The sequence below is a fragment of the Neopsephotus bourkii genome, unplaced genomic scaffold, assembly GCF_033783945.1.
Source record: "Neopsephotus bourkii isolate Nb327-2 ecotype Australia unplaced genomic scaffold, CSIRO-AGI_Nbou_v1 NB_318, whole genome shotgun sequence".
In the NCBI taxonomy this organism is placed as follows: Eukaryota; Metazoa; Chordata; class Aves; order Psittaciformes; family Psittacidae; genus Neopsephotus; species Neopsephotus bourkii.
This window is the reverse complement of record NW_026900826.1, coordinates 4995428-5009040: the sequence shown is the minus strand read 5'-3', so window position 1 is coordinate 5009040 and position 13613 is coordinate 4995428. Positions and strand designations below refer to the sequence as shown.

The window sequence follows — 13613 nt, the reverse complement described above, 5'->3', positions numbered from 1 at the left end:
TGTATTAGGTTTCCAGTTCTTTCTTACATCTACCACACCTGTCTTTGGGAGTAAAGATGGGAAAAAGGTAAGAACTACTTCACCAGATGGTTTTTCCATATTAAAAAAGATACTAACTATATTCAGAAAGGAAAACAAATGTTTTATTAAGGACTGCTGAAACAAAAATGAGAACAAAAAGACGCAGGAAAAGAATGAATGGCTGCAAAACAAGCAAGAGGAGTCCTAAGGATTCAGGGAGTAAGATGGGTCAGGAGGGAGAATAATTAAGTAAAGGACAAGGAAAAATAAAAGATGAGTTAAAACAAAGTTTAAACCTTCAAAAGCACCAAATAAAGTATTTTCTACTAACCAGCGTATGCGCACGCACATGCACATGCAGCTCCCTGACCTCTCCTCCTCCTGACCATTTCAGTAAGCACTCCACGGTAACCTCTCAGATGAAGACCCCTGCCTTTGAGCGTGCAGGCATGTGGCACACAACCAACCTCCAGCAGGCAGGGCTCCCCACATGCTCCCAGCCCTCAGCTATGCCACCAGGTGAGAGCTGCTGCACCAGTGCTGGGCTTCCTCCAGGCTGGAGCATGGGGAAGTCAGCCTCCTCCCGTCTTACCTAAGCAAGACTCTGTTTTTTCGGATGGCAAAGTGGGAAGGCGATGTACAGTACCACCTTGAACAGATTTGGCTTTAAAAATAAAAAGCACCACAAACAAATCCCCACACACAACTTCTGCCTACACTGTAACCAAGAGCAAAAAGAAAGGAAAATTAGAGCATGTATTACTGAGACAGATTTTTAAGAAAAGACAATCCTTTCCCATAGCATGCTCCATTTTATCATCCAGGTGCTGTAACAATATCCATTTGCTATTGAAATGGAGTTATGTTACAAAAGATCAGATAACAGTAACAGGCAACACTGGACTATTAATGCCACAACCTCACAAAGTATTTAAGCATGATATTGACTTTGTAAGATTTAAGATAACAGCACACACGTAACAGTCCATCCTTTTATAAGACATTAGCATACTGGTATTAAATGGTTGGATTAATAGATTATAAGGGAGTGACACCATAAATTAATTCTGATACATCTCAAAGTTGCTGAAAAAGAGAGAAAAAAGGAAAGAAAGAAAGGAAGAAAGAAAAAGGAAGAGATCAGCATTCTAGAAGTATCCCTGGGGGAAAGCAGCAGCCGATCCCGGCACACATTACCTCTGCCCCTTGTTCATCCATCTGCTGCACCCCAAGGAATGCCACAGGGGAAGCAAACATGTGGAGCACAGCTAATAACAGCAATTCTGTCCATATTAGAAACTAATTATCACCCTTTCCTATCAGGATCAGTGCTTCCAGAATTATAAGCAATTTACCCTACTAAATGCAGTCTAGAATTTAACACTCAATAACTCAATGGCTTTTTTTTTTTTTTTTAAATAAATGCTGATTTGGACCTCTATATAATATAAATTTTATTTCCTTTCCTTTCTGTACAACCCACTCTCTTGCACCTGAAGGTTTAAATCTGGGGGGTGGGGGGTGTTGTGTTTTTTTTTAGTGAAGGGCTGAAGAGAAAGGAACTCTGCTTTAACGCAATCCGGTGCATTTGAACCCTTGGCTCAAAAAATGCACGATAGCTGTGATTAAGTTCGAGTAAATCTAAGAAAAAAAGACAAACATTGGATTTGTACTGTTTTAGCAATCTTCTGGAAATAACCAGCACAAAATCCCATTGCTTCTTACCAAATATATTACTTCTCATTAGACACACAGACTATAAAGCTACAAAATGAGATAAAAAGCTGTGAATGGCATTTTATATACTGACCTTGCAAATAGAAATCTGAGTTTTCCCTTGGTCTATTTTCATTCTACCAAACTGAAAATTAAGAACTTGGAGAACTGCTGAGATTCCTCTGCATTAGGCTGCTCTATGAGAAAAATCAAGAAAAATTTGTTTTGCTGTAGTTAACATTACCTATTTGAGGTACTGCTTCTGCACACAAGTGGTCCAAATGGTCTACAGCACAATCCAAAGAAACAGGGAACACTAAGGAAAATCATACTATGAGGGCCACAACCTGAATAAAGAGCATCAGGCAGGGATCAAAACAGTACTTCTCTCCCAAGGATCTTAATTTCTATTTGTTTTCAGTCCATCCACTCCTAGAGCCAAGTACTTCTTTAGCCGTCACAACCCCTAGTTCCGTATCACAGCCCACCAAGACCAAAGTACTCTCTTCCAAATTCCCTCCAAGCCCCTCTTGGTTAGCCAGCAGGTGCCACTTTTTTGGAAAGACAAGGTCAACAGCTCCCTAAGGATTTGAGCAAAACGCCTCCTCGAGCGAGCAGTCTGGGATTTGAACTCTGGTCTCCTTGCTTGAGACTGCACATGCTGGCTCAACGCCTTGAGGTAGCAATGTCAAGAACTGTTAAAGAAGAATTTACAGAGATGCCTCAAAGATGTAAGTGAAAAGCATTCTAATGAAAATCGCCAAACTGATTCCTTTGTATCCCTGAAGAACAGGACAGATATTACCTTATAAAACATTTTCAGATGGAAACAGTCCCCAAAATACTTAATTCAAACATAAAAAGAACTCAGGAGTCAGATGCTGAAGAACTGTAAATACACAGCATAGCACTACTTTCTGTAGACAACCAGTGTTATACTAGTATACATTCAAACTACTTCTAAAGCTATCTTTTTAAAATCAAAAACAGTCGATATTGTATTTATGATCAACTACATCCTTCAACATGAAGGGATACAAAGAACAAACCTAATGCAAAATGCCAGCAACTTGGCTTAATAAGATTACAGTACATTAAAAGGTGCTCATAAGCATTTTCTATAAATGAAATGTAAAGCCTGATGACTACATACGATCCGGAAGACCAACCTAAGCTCATAATGAAGGTGTGACAAAGCTTAGTACCTAACACACCAACAGAACTAGTGTGGTTTTGAGGTAGCTCAAAATTCTACACCAATTTTAAGGCAGCCATGCTCTCACTTCTCAAAATGGCAGTACATTTACAGTGCAATAGCACATGGCTGGAAAAATTAAGCCATGTGTCAAATACCCTTAAAGAAATTAATAATAAAATATGCATATTTAACTCAGTACTAAACAGTTTCTAGAATGCAATGAAAAAGGGATATTATGATCTTTTATGGGCAAAGCAAACTGGCAGACTAAATAAATCTCAGGAACTGTATCCATTCATTAAGTAATAGCGGGGCGGGGGGGGTCAAAACCCAACACCCCTGCACTCGTCACACATGCCCTCTACCAGTACACAGCAGAAAGTATTACAGTGAATCAATAAGTATCAGGCAAATTTGGCTTTGTTTCATCACCTTTGCAATTTTGAGCATGTTTAACCCCACGCCTACCACATACATACACAGCTATTCTTATATCATCATCTGAACCCCTCAAGAAAACAATCCTACAGAAGATCATCTAGACTAGTAAGGACACCAATTTGCCAAGAGATCTGACAGCAGCAAAGATAAACAGCATGTAGACTGTTCTACCAACACTTTACTTACTTATCACTCTTAGCTTGATTCAGTTACTAAATTTACATTAAAATACTTGTACAACTGTACTTCTGTTTATCATAAGCACTGTGTTCTTTAATGTATCAGTGTGAATCATTCCCATGCTTAGGGAGGAAAAAAAAAACACAAACACACCAAACAAACAAAAACCCAATTAGTCAAAAAGCATAAAACATAGAAGCAAACGTCATTTCACTTTGTACTGCATACCTGGTTGGCTGGCCAATCAAAATATCAGTTAAGTCTATACCAACCAAGGTCTTTATTTCTCTAAATGACACCTCAAACCACAGATACGAAGATAAATTCCATTTTATATGTAAGAGTTACCAGGAGGTCATTGCGCATGCATAATGCATACAGTGTGCGAGGAGGAGGATCTGAAATAAGTGCAGTCACCCATTATTGCCACCATCTACAAATAATAAAAATTACCAAAAAAATTAAAATAAATATAAACCACCTATAAACTGAAGTAACCAAACAATTTTTTATGTTTGTTCAATTAAAACTCAATTCCTCAAAAAATACATTCATTCTTTTACTTGGAATTCAAAAGGCATGCAGGCCTTTGAGTAAGTTATGCAAGTATAGCCTGGTGTCCATTTCTAGTAATTCTCATAATAAAAGCAGGGTTTTAAGTAGAGCTCCTTTCTGAGAGAGGATTATTTTCCCCAAAACACTAGCAACTTGTCACAGGCCACGACATAAAACAAAAGGGCAAACTTCTTAACCTGTTCCTCCTAAAGAGTGCAGATCTAACTACAGACACCCAGACACATACAGCTGGATTGGAAGCTGCATAAGGAAAAAGGTTTTTGTTCTTGTTTTTTAATAGCATGCAGCAACCTACTACATACAAGTACCCTCACAGGCAGCAGAAAGGGAGGCAGCATTCACAGAAATGTAGACATATTCAGACAGCTTCTACTCCGCAGTATCCACACTTACCAAGACACTTCCTTCACTGCAGTGCACCTTGTGTTACCATGACATTTACTTTTAAAGTTTTCCATTCCCAGCTGCAGCCACATTTTACAGGAAACATTTTTTAAGGACATGCAATATTACTAGATTTTATTTGGAAGGGTAAAAAAAATTAAAATAAAAATTTAGGACAATTTTCACTAATACTAAGGAGCACTAGAAGGAACTGCTAAAATTCATCAAAATCTCCAAAGTTAAAATAGAAAGGCCAAAGACAAAGAGGCCAAAGGGTGTTGTATCCAGCACAGAGAGAGCTCCAACTCGAAGAAGTACAGTAGAGGTATATCAAGAGGAGGGTACTTTAAGTACAGAGCCAGGTCTCTCCTCACACAGGCATCTGCAAGGCACCTCCAGTATCAGGCCACACACACATGCAAAAGGCAACAGAGAACCATTTCCAGGCTGTGAAAAGTACATCCCTTTGGACTTCTACTTCCCTACAAATAATCTGGTAGGAGTGAATGACGACTGAACACAAAAGGTCAGAGGCAACAACTTCCCTAGTAACTGGCACTGCCCCAAGCCATTAGGATGGAGTTACAGATAAACAAAGTTTTTGAACCTAAATTTCCACACCCCAAAAATACCTTAGCATCCTGCTTGAACTCTCCGTCTCCAACCAGCCAATCCCTAACAGCTTCTTTCCACTATTGAAACCAGACTGGCAGTAAGGGCAGAATGAATATATTCACTTCAGAACGTAAACTACAACCAAGCTCTACCACACGTGCAGTGCTAGCTGCACAAGCAAATGGCTTTCAGCCAGCTTGACTCCTATCAGTCAGGGGCAGGAAGAAAACCAGACAGGCCACTTAAGCAAGGCTTGTTCACTGTGGGACAGCAACATAAGATTTATTTGCACAATTGGAGCCATTATGCTGATAACTTCTGTTCACTGACACCCTCTGCAGAAATCCAGGTGGTTACCTTCCCTCAAAGGAAAAAGTTACAGCACATAAAATACATAGAATATACTGCAATAGTCCCAAAATGGCCGAGGCCACATGAATTAAAGCGTGTAAATAGAAGAGTAAAAACTGCCAGCATGCAAGTGGCTTCACCACAAACATAGTACAGGATTTTTATCCAGCCCCTAAAACACATTCCAATGGTAATATCCTGTCCTATAAAGGCAATACCACTACTGCAAGTGTATTCTATTAGGTATAAAATTCTTAGTCTTGTAATAACTTCACACCATCAATATTCATTTTGCGGTCTCTACACAATCCAAATGAACCACCCCATCTAAACCAGGTACCTGACTTCTAACTATACAGATTAATATCACTGACAGGTTCACTGGTCTAAAGTGACATCATTTACTTGACTGACATAAAATATGTAAATAAATCTAGGTCTGGGAAAAGGAACACAGGAAACACTAACTGGACATGCTCTATCAATTCACTTAAGGCCAGGAAGAAAGAAAATAATAATAATAACAGAGAATAAAATGAGAATTCACAAAGTGTTTAAAATCAGATTTCCAAAGTAAAACTGACCAGCAAGAAAAATGCACGCTTCTGAGATGATTAAGAAGGATAAGGTATTCTAAGATGCTGTGATAAACTGCAATACATTTATGCAGAAACAAAATACACTAACAATAGATTACCTGGCAGAACTTTAAAGAAGCTAAAAGCCTAAAAATTATGTAAATGGAAAGTGACAAAGTTGACAAAATCAACAGATTTCACTGAATTAACAAATGCTCACTGAAATTCCATGTGTGCTTAGAGATAACAATCAAAACACAAAGACTACAAATGCTTTGGATAAGGGAAAAGGACAGATTCCTTTCCCTGAGAGATGAGATTACACCAGAAATTCAGCAACCCGCCTCACAGCCTCAGCCCATTTGTGACTGTGATAGCGCAGGGTGAGGAGGAAAGGCAGCCAGTATTTCAGTGTTGACAAAAGCAAAGCACCAGATAGCTCTAGCGCTTTTTCACTTTCGGTTTGTTCATTACTACTGCTGTTACAGAACACACAAGGTACTTCACAAGTGTAAGCATGCTTTACATTTTAAGCTGCCCCCCCCCCCTTTTTTTTTCTTTTTAAGGTAAATCGAAAAGGCACAGCCACAGATACCGGGTTTGCATTACATCATAAACAAACATGCCCAGGATTTCCAAATAAAAGGTATCAGACTTCTGAGAAATGAAGTCATTCCTTATCTTGTTACATTTTATCTGAAAAAGCACAACAAAGTTCTTAAGAAGAAATAATTACACCACTCTCAATAATGCAATTCCAGGTGCATGCCGATCAGTTCTATATACTGGGTGTATATTTCAAAGATTGTTCCAGAAGACCTGGAAACAAATAATAAACTTTTTTTTTAATCTGTCTGCATTTAAAGTCAATAAGCCATGAGGCTTCAGAGGGAAAAGCTGGCTGAAAACATATTTAAAAGTCTATTCCTAGCCCCAGGAGAACAGAAAGTCTCAAAACACTAAAGCTGTCACTGGTTCAGGGGTGATTGCAGACACTGCTGTGCCTCCCAATCACATTTTCAGTTGTAAATTTCCAGAAATATACGTGTGAGAAGAAATTTTAAGACAAGTGATTTTTAAAAGGAAAAAGATTTGAAACTGCTCAAAGGTGATTATGATAATCTTCATTTGAGGCTGTCTGGGAGAATACACATACAGTAAAAGTGAATCAAAATATATTTCAGAACACAGCCACTATTCCTAATATTTATGGTTCACACCTCTCCATGTATCATGTATTCTTTCCTCATAATAGACACACACATTACCACTTCTGCAAGACACCACTGTACTGGGAACAGCACCGGAAACACCAGCGAAAGAGAAAGGTAGTGAATTGTCCTTGGGCAATTTGTCCATCGAGACATGTTAGGAAGATTAACGGAAAGTAAAAAACACAACACAGAATAAAGCATTCAGGACTGGCATTCATTTGGTTCATATTGTACAAATGATTGGAGGAATTGCATGCACTTAGAAACAGTTAACTGCATTAATGACATGGATGAAAGTCAATGAAACAATAAAAATGACGAAATAAAATTAAATAATATTAAACATCATCTGAACATCCAAATTCAAATCTACCCTATGTGAAAAAAGCTAATTTTACTGTTTTTCTTGATACCCAGTGACAGTTATATTACAACAGTTTTAATCACTACATTAATACTTAATATTAGAAGCAGCCGCACCAGCAAACTGTTATCAAAAAAAAAACCCAATTTTTTTAACAGCTCATCTTTTTTTAACTTGGAATTGAGAAAAAAATTCCTATTAAAAAGTACTCATTCAGAAATGGGAAGTGTACTCCACATCAAGGCCAGAAAAAAGCCAACCTCTGCTACCAAAACCAGTAACAGAAGCCTGGTAGTGGACAGTAGTGAGCACATGGGAACAGATGTGGCCATCTGCATGAAGAGCGCCAAGGGCAGAGGAGCATAGTTCTTTTCTTTCTCAGCTTCAAAGTACAACACTACTCTCTTACAAAATGTTAATGGTCTTAAGCTTTCTTTATTCTGAGATTTTGGATAACACAATCCTGCCAAAATAAATACAAAAGTTGCATTCATATTCTGTATTCATATTCATTACCATTTAACTCAAACAAATATTCTTCAAGTTGGAGAAGACCTCTACCCACAATAAGAACACAGTGAAGGATCAAACATATACCTTACACATTAACAACAAATACAGTGGTAAGAAACCCTTCTTGCACATCAGGCACATGGAAGAGCAAACAGCCTTCCCAGACCAAGTTTCAGCAAGATCAATGCCCTAAGCTTCCCTGGAAGATACTTCCACCTCCCGACTTCCCCAGCTTTCTGGCCTCAGTGCAAGCACCCTACTTCTCATAAAAGCTGCTGTGAAGTTTAAAAATAAAATACCTAAAATAAAATACCTCAATTGCTTGCATTACAAGAGAAAGCTGATAGGATTTATTAAAAAAAAAAAAAAAAAAAAAAAGATGCCTCAGAACAAGTATCACATTCAGAAGTTGCTGTATGTGAGCAGTTAATTCATCTTCCTAAAGGAAAGTTTAATTCCTTAAATTAGTTCACACTCTCTCCCCCTTCACTGTTTTCTAAAACACTGTCCCTGCTGGCTGTATCAGAAATTCTATTTAAAGTAAAAGAAGAGAGAACAAAGGTACAATTTTTGGAACACTGTTTTTACCCCAACCCAGTTGATTCTACTGAGGTTTACAGAAGGTAAAGCAGCCTTTTCCTCTCCCAAAAGCTAGAGCCAAACATACGCCAATAGTCATAAAACCTTAGTTTAGCAAAATACGCTAGTTTAATTTTGCTTTACAAAGCATTGTTCCAGGGCTAAGGCATTGTTTTTCTCTTAAAGGATACTTACATACAATGTATGTTTTAGTAATCAAACACAACTGAGACCAAAGCATACTGTTAGCATGTAAAGTGTTTGTTTTCAAAATATCTGTAGTGCTTGAAGTCTTCCCCTTTGACATGTGTTTACTCATCACTACTTCTTAAACTTCCCCTCACATACCAGAATTATGATACAAGAATTGTGTATTTCACAGAAGGCTCTATTTAATGGTATACAACTATTTTTATGACAAAAGAAACAAACAAGTTTAAAAGCACTTCAGGGGAAGGATAAATTAATGTTTTGAAACTAAGTTCTCCATGATCATTAGGTTAAATCAAATTTGTTTCATAACTTTAGAACACATGCTGCTGTAGCACAATTAGCTTTTCCATCTCTGTTTAAGCATAGATTCTATCTACGACATCCCAAAGGGTATTTATTAAGTAAACAGAATACAGGCACAGTAGCAAATGCAGTCACATTTCACACAGCCTCATTTCTTGTTTCAGTCAGAGCAGCTTTTGTCAAAAACCCCGCTCGATTACTGAATCTTTTTAGACGACTTGTTACCATATCCATGATTATTAGATCATGGCCATGGGCTAGACACTGGTACATATATCCAGCTGTCAAAGTGCATTTAATCCATTAAACACAAAGGATAGCTATGGACAGGGCTGTTTTCTGTTTATGCATCAGGAAGCCTTTTTGAAGTAGTAATTTTCTTCCTTGAAAAATTTTTGGCAAATGTATTTATCTGCACTTTCTTATTTGGATTAGATTCAAATACAATTTACAGAAATGAGAAGCATATGTAATCTGTGAGGGTGTGCTAAAGCGATTTCTAGAACACTGCTATGAGTCCTAGACTGAAATGTCTACTTCCACGTTTTTAAATAACTTATATTTAAAATGCTGTATAGTAGATCCAGTAAGAACTGAATTGAAAATGAAAACCCCAAAACTTCATCAATGCAAGTAAAAGATTGAATTAAACAAGCAGAGAAACAGAAATTCTACACAAAAGGAGTATTGTGTATATTAACACTGAATATTAACACAAAGTATGCACAAGCTGATTTAACTCTGTTTAGGTATGAACCTATTAAACATTCCAATTCCACCATTTCCCTGAGGAAGTTAAAAACCACTGTCACTTCTACAGTGTGAACACTAGACTTCATTTTGTACCTGAGGAAACCAGAGAAGAGAAAAGTTCTTCAAAGAGACATAGGAACTACGAAGCAAGATATGAACAGAAATCCTGCCTCTTTGCTGTGTCCTTTGAAACTAAAGTTCTCTCTCTCTTCAGTTGCGCAACAACACAATCTTGGCAAAAGCTTTTGATGGAGATATTAATGCCTGCTTTAGCTTATTTAAATTACGAAAACAACAACACCAAGTATCAAGTAATAGTGTTTCCTCAAAATTTGCTATTCCCATTAAATTTTAGGCATGAATTTTCATGAAATCATTACGACCAAGTACGTCACATCTAGAGAAATTTGAATTTTGTTCATAAGTCAGTATTCCGTGTCCTTATTATTTAACTGATCTGATAAAACAACACAGATGAAAACAAAACCAGAGGATACTGAAAAGTATTTAGTATCTAAAGATGGAAGCTTGTTACATTAATTACATGAGCAGCTCGTTTAATTTTAGAACCAATCGTCCAAGTACAAAATTCTTTCAGAATTAAAATTTCAAAAGATGAATACTTCTCATACTAAACTAACTGTAAATGCTATCTCTGCTAAGCCCAACTAAATCAGGCCAGTATTAATAAAATATTGACGTATTCAGAGCACAATGAGCTTATCTCAATGTTATTTCATTGAACCTACTGCCACAATCCCCAAAACACTGCCTACTCACTATTAACTGACTCAGAGGCTAAAAGGACACATTAACAGAACTTTTGTTGGAGTCCTGCAAGACCTTCACAGCTCCTTCACATTTCCCCCTAAACGTGACTTGAGACAAACTGGCAAAACAGTTATAGGAAACCTGGGTTATTAATGTTGTTTGTTCCCAAGGATAGCTGGAGAGCATCAGTACACATGTCAGCTGATGCAGCATTAAATTTGCTTAAATAGGGGAAACAAAAACAAGCAGGCACCTTGCAAAGTCTAATTCCCTTGCTTCACACTCTCACTGCAATCAATGCTGACCTCTCCTTGGTGCAGGATCCGATCACCATGCCAAGGTCACTTACACCCCGACTTGTCTACCCAGGTTAGACCAACATATGTAGAAACTGCAAGTAACAAGTCCTGTCTAAACTGCTTAGAGCCACAGCTCAGTAATGCTTCCCAGGGCCAAGCCAACCTGAAGCTATGCTTCGTCCCTACTCTGAGAAAGGGGCAAAAGGGGGCAGGGACTGAAAAACAAAATCCAAGCTTAAGATCACTAGTATGGCACTTGCTCACATTTGCCACAGCAAAGGCATAAAGGTCTTTACAAGTACAAATAAAGTATTATTTCATTCTTCCTTATTTTCACTTTGAGGGATAAAAAAGAATGAAGTGTTTGTTTAATTCTCATCTCTATCTACTATTTCAGAGAAAGTGATAAAGTGAAAGCTAAAGAGAGGAGCAACCTTGGTGGGTAACTTCAAATTTCTTTTTTAGAGGCTCTTTCAGTAACAAAGGAACACTTGAGCACGGAAATCCCAGTGCACATGAAAGAAGATGCTGCAGTGTTCATCACACTTATAAAAGTTTTTGCCATTTATTCTTCAGTTTTAAAATTCTTTGATATTTTTAAATAAGGAAAAAAATTGCTCAACTCCATCCTCTCAGCACATGTAGAAATAGATGTTACTGCCGTCTAGGGCATCTGAGCTACACAAATTGTCTCTGAACTCCTCCTACACTTCATCTTGCGGAAGAAAACTTCACTTACTAAGAAAAAAATTATCTATCTGATGGAACACAAGGAATTCATAGCCTTTTCTTAACTTGATATCAAAAGCACGCTTTGAGACGGAAGTATTTATACACAAAGATCCAGCCATGTCTGCTGAAACAGGGATCCTAAGTGTAGTGATTCTCCTCCATTAGTATCACATTTAGGGTTCTGTAACATAAATAACATAGGAGCAAGGCACCATTATATCTAGAAAAAAGGAAAACAAGTTGGAAAGCATTATGAATAAAGCAGCATATTTTTACAGCTATCTTGTGGTAACCAAAATCATGGAGGAAACATTCTAAAATATTTTCCAAGTACCTAAAGGGACAAGTATTGAAGGAACTATGAAAGTCACCCAGTGATTCTTTTGCAGTGAACACTCAATCTATGCATTCATTCAGGCCAAGAATGGTAAACATAAAAATTGTTCACAGGATAACAGTTTAAAAAGACACAGTTTTATGAATATAACCAATAGTTAGCTGTGAAAAAAAAAGGAAAATTGTGTATTTTAAAGATATCTATACTTCCCGCTCTTTTCACTACAGCTATGCGCTAATACTGGCCAAGGTACTTTCAGATCAATGCACCAAGCACTTTAGGAGATGCAACAGCTCTGCCAAGAATCCTGCCTTCAAAAGGACTTTCATTGCTATGGCAACAGCATGTTCTCCAGTATCCAATTCGGAGACAACCTATGACACATACATGAGAGACGGCCAAACTCCAACTGATTCCTCACTGCAGCACAAGTCGCATTGTCATACACAGACCAGTTTTCACTTGCAGAAATGTAAGCTACAAAACAGGGATTTTTTTTTAATAATAGTTCACAAGGCACTTAGGTTACCTACCAACAAACATGCACGTAGGAGAAAAAGAAAAATGTCATTCACTTTACAAAACAATTATGGACCACTCAAAGGCCAAAACTAATATAATCATTAGCCTAGAATATAAATTGCATTATATGTCATCTCCCATATGCAGGCATTTACCTCTTCTCTGATCTCAGTTTCCCCTAACAGGATGGGGGGAAAAGGAAAAAGGAAGTGTTTGTACATAGTAAATAAGCAGATGATTGAAACCATTATTCAGTACTCAACAAGTATCTTGAAATTAAAGTGGGTTTAATGAGTGTAACAGACATGCATAAATATAAACTCCGGGTTTACCGCATCACACACACAAAAAAGCCATCTCTCATGTTTCTTCTAATGCTTCACCTTCCACCCAGAAACGTATTCACTAATGCATGGCCTTACATGTCTTGAAATTCATTCACCTAACATGTAGAGTTTTAAGTATTCATGCCATATATATCACTCTTACACTTGTAAGAGTTTGTGTACTTTGACCTAGGATTCAGCCAGTAATTCAAACCACTAAAAGGGTACAAAGGAAAATTAAGTTACATGTCCACTTTTATTACATGGCAGCTTTCAAAAAATAGACAAAATCCAGCCTGCTGTTGCTCACCTAAATTCACTCACCCCAGACGGTCAGATATATCCTCCCTGTAACACAATGAGAAACGTTAACAACATGATTGCATTCTTTACGTTCCTGGCAACCTTAAAATAGTTTAGCAACCTTTAAGATTACTTCTGGTTGTAGCACGCAGCATTCACATACTGGAGACTAACACAAATGAAGGAACTTTTTGTAAAGAATCACAACCTTTAAAATCTCAGTGGAAGAAAAAGAGATTAAATTAACTTTCACAGAAGTTGACTATTTGCCACTTTAAAGGGACTGACTTACAAAGAGGGGAAAAATAAAAGGCCTTTTCACCA

At 37.5% G+C, this 13613-nt stretch overlaps 1 protein-coding gene across 10 annotated transcripts in view; it reads right to left on the bottom strand.

The window, feature by feature from the left end:
• The window catches only part of TCF12 (transcription factor 12), a 170014-nt gene that overhangs the window by 139096 nt on the left and 17305 nt on the right, over positions 1-13613 (bottom strand). The window lies entirely within an intron of this gene.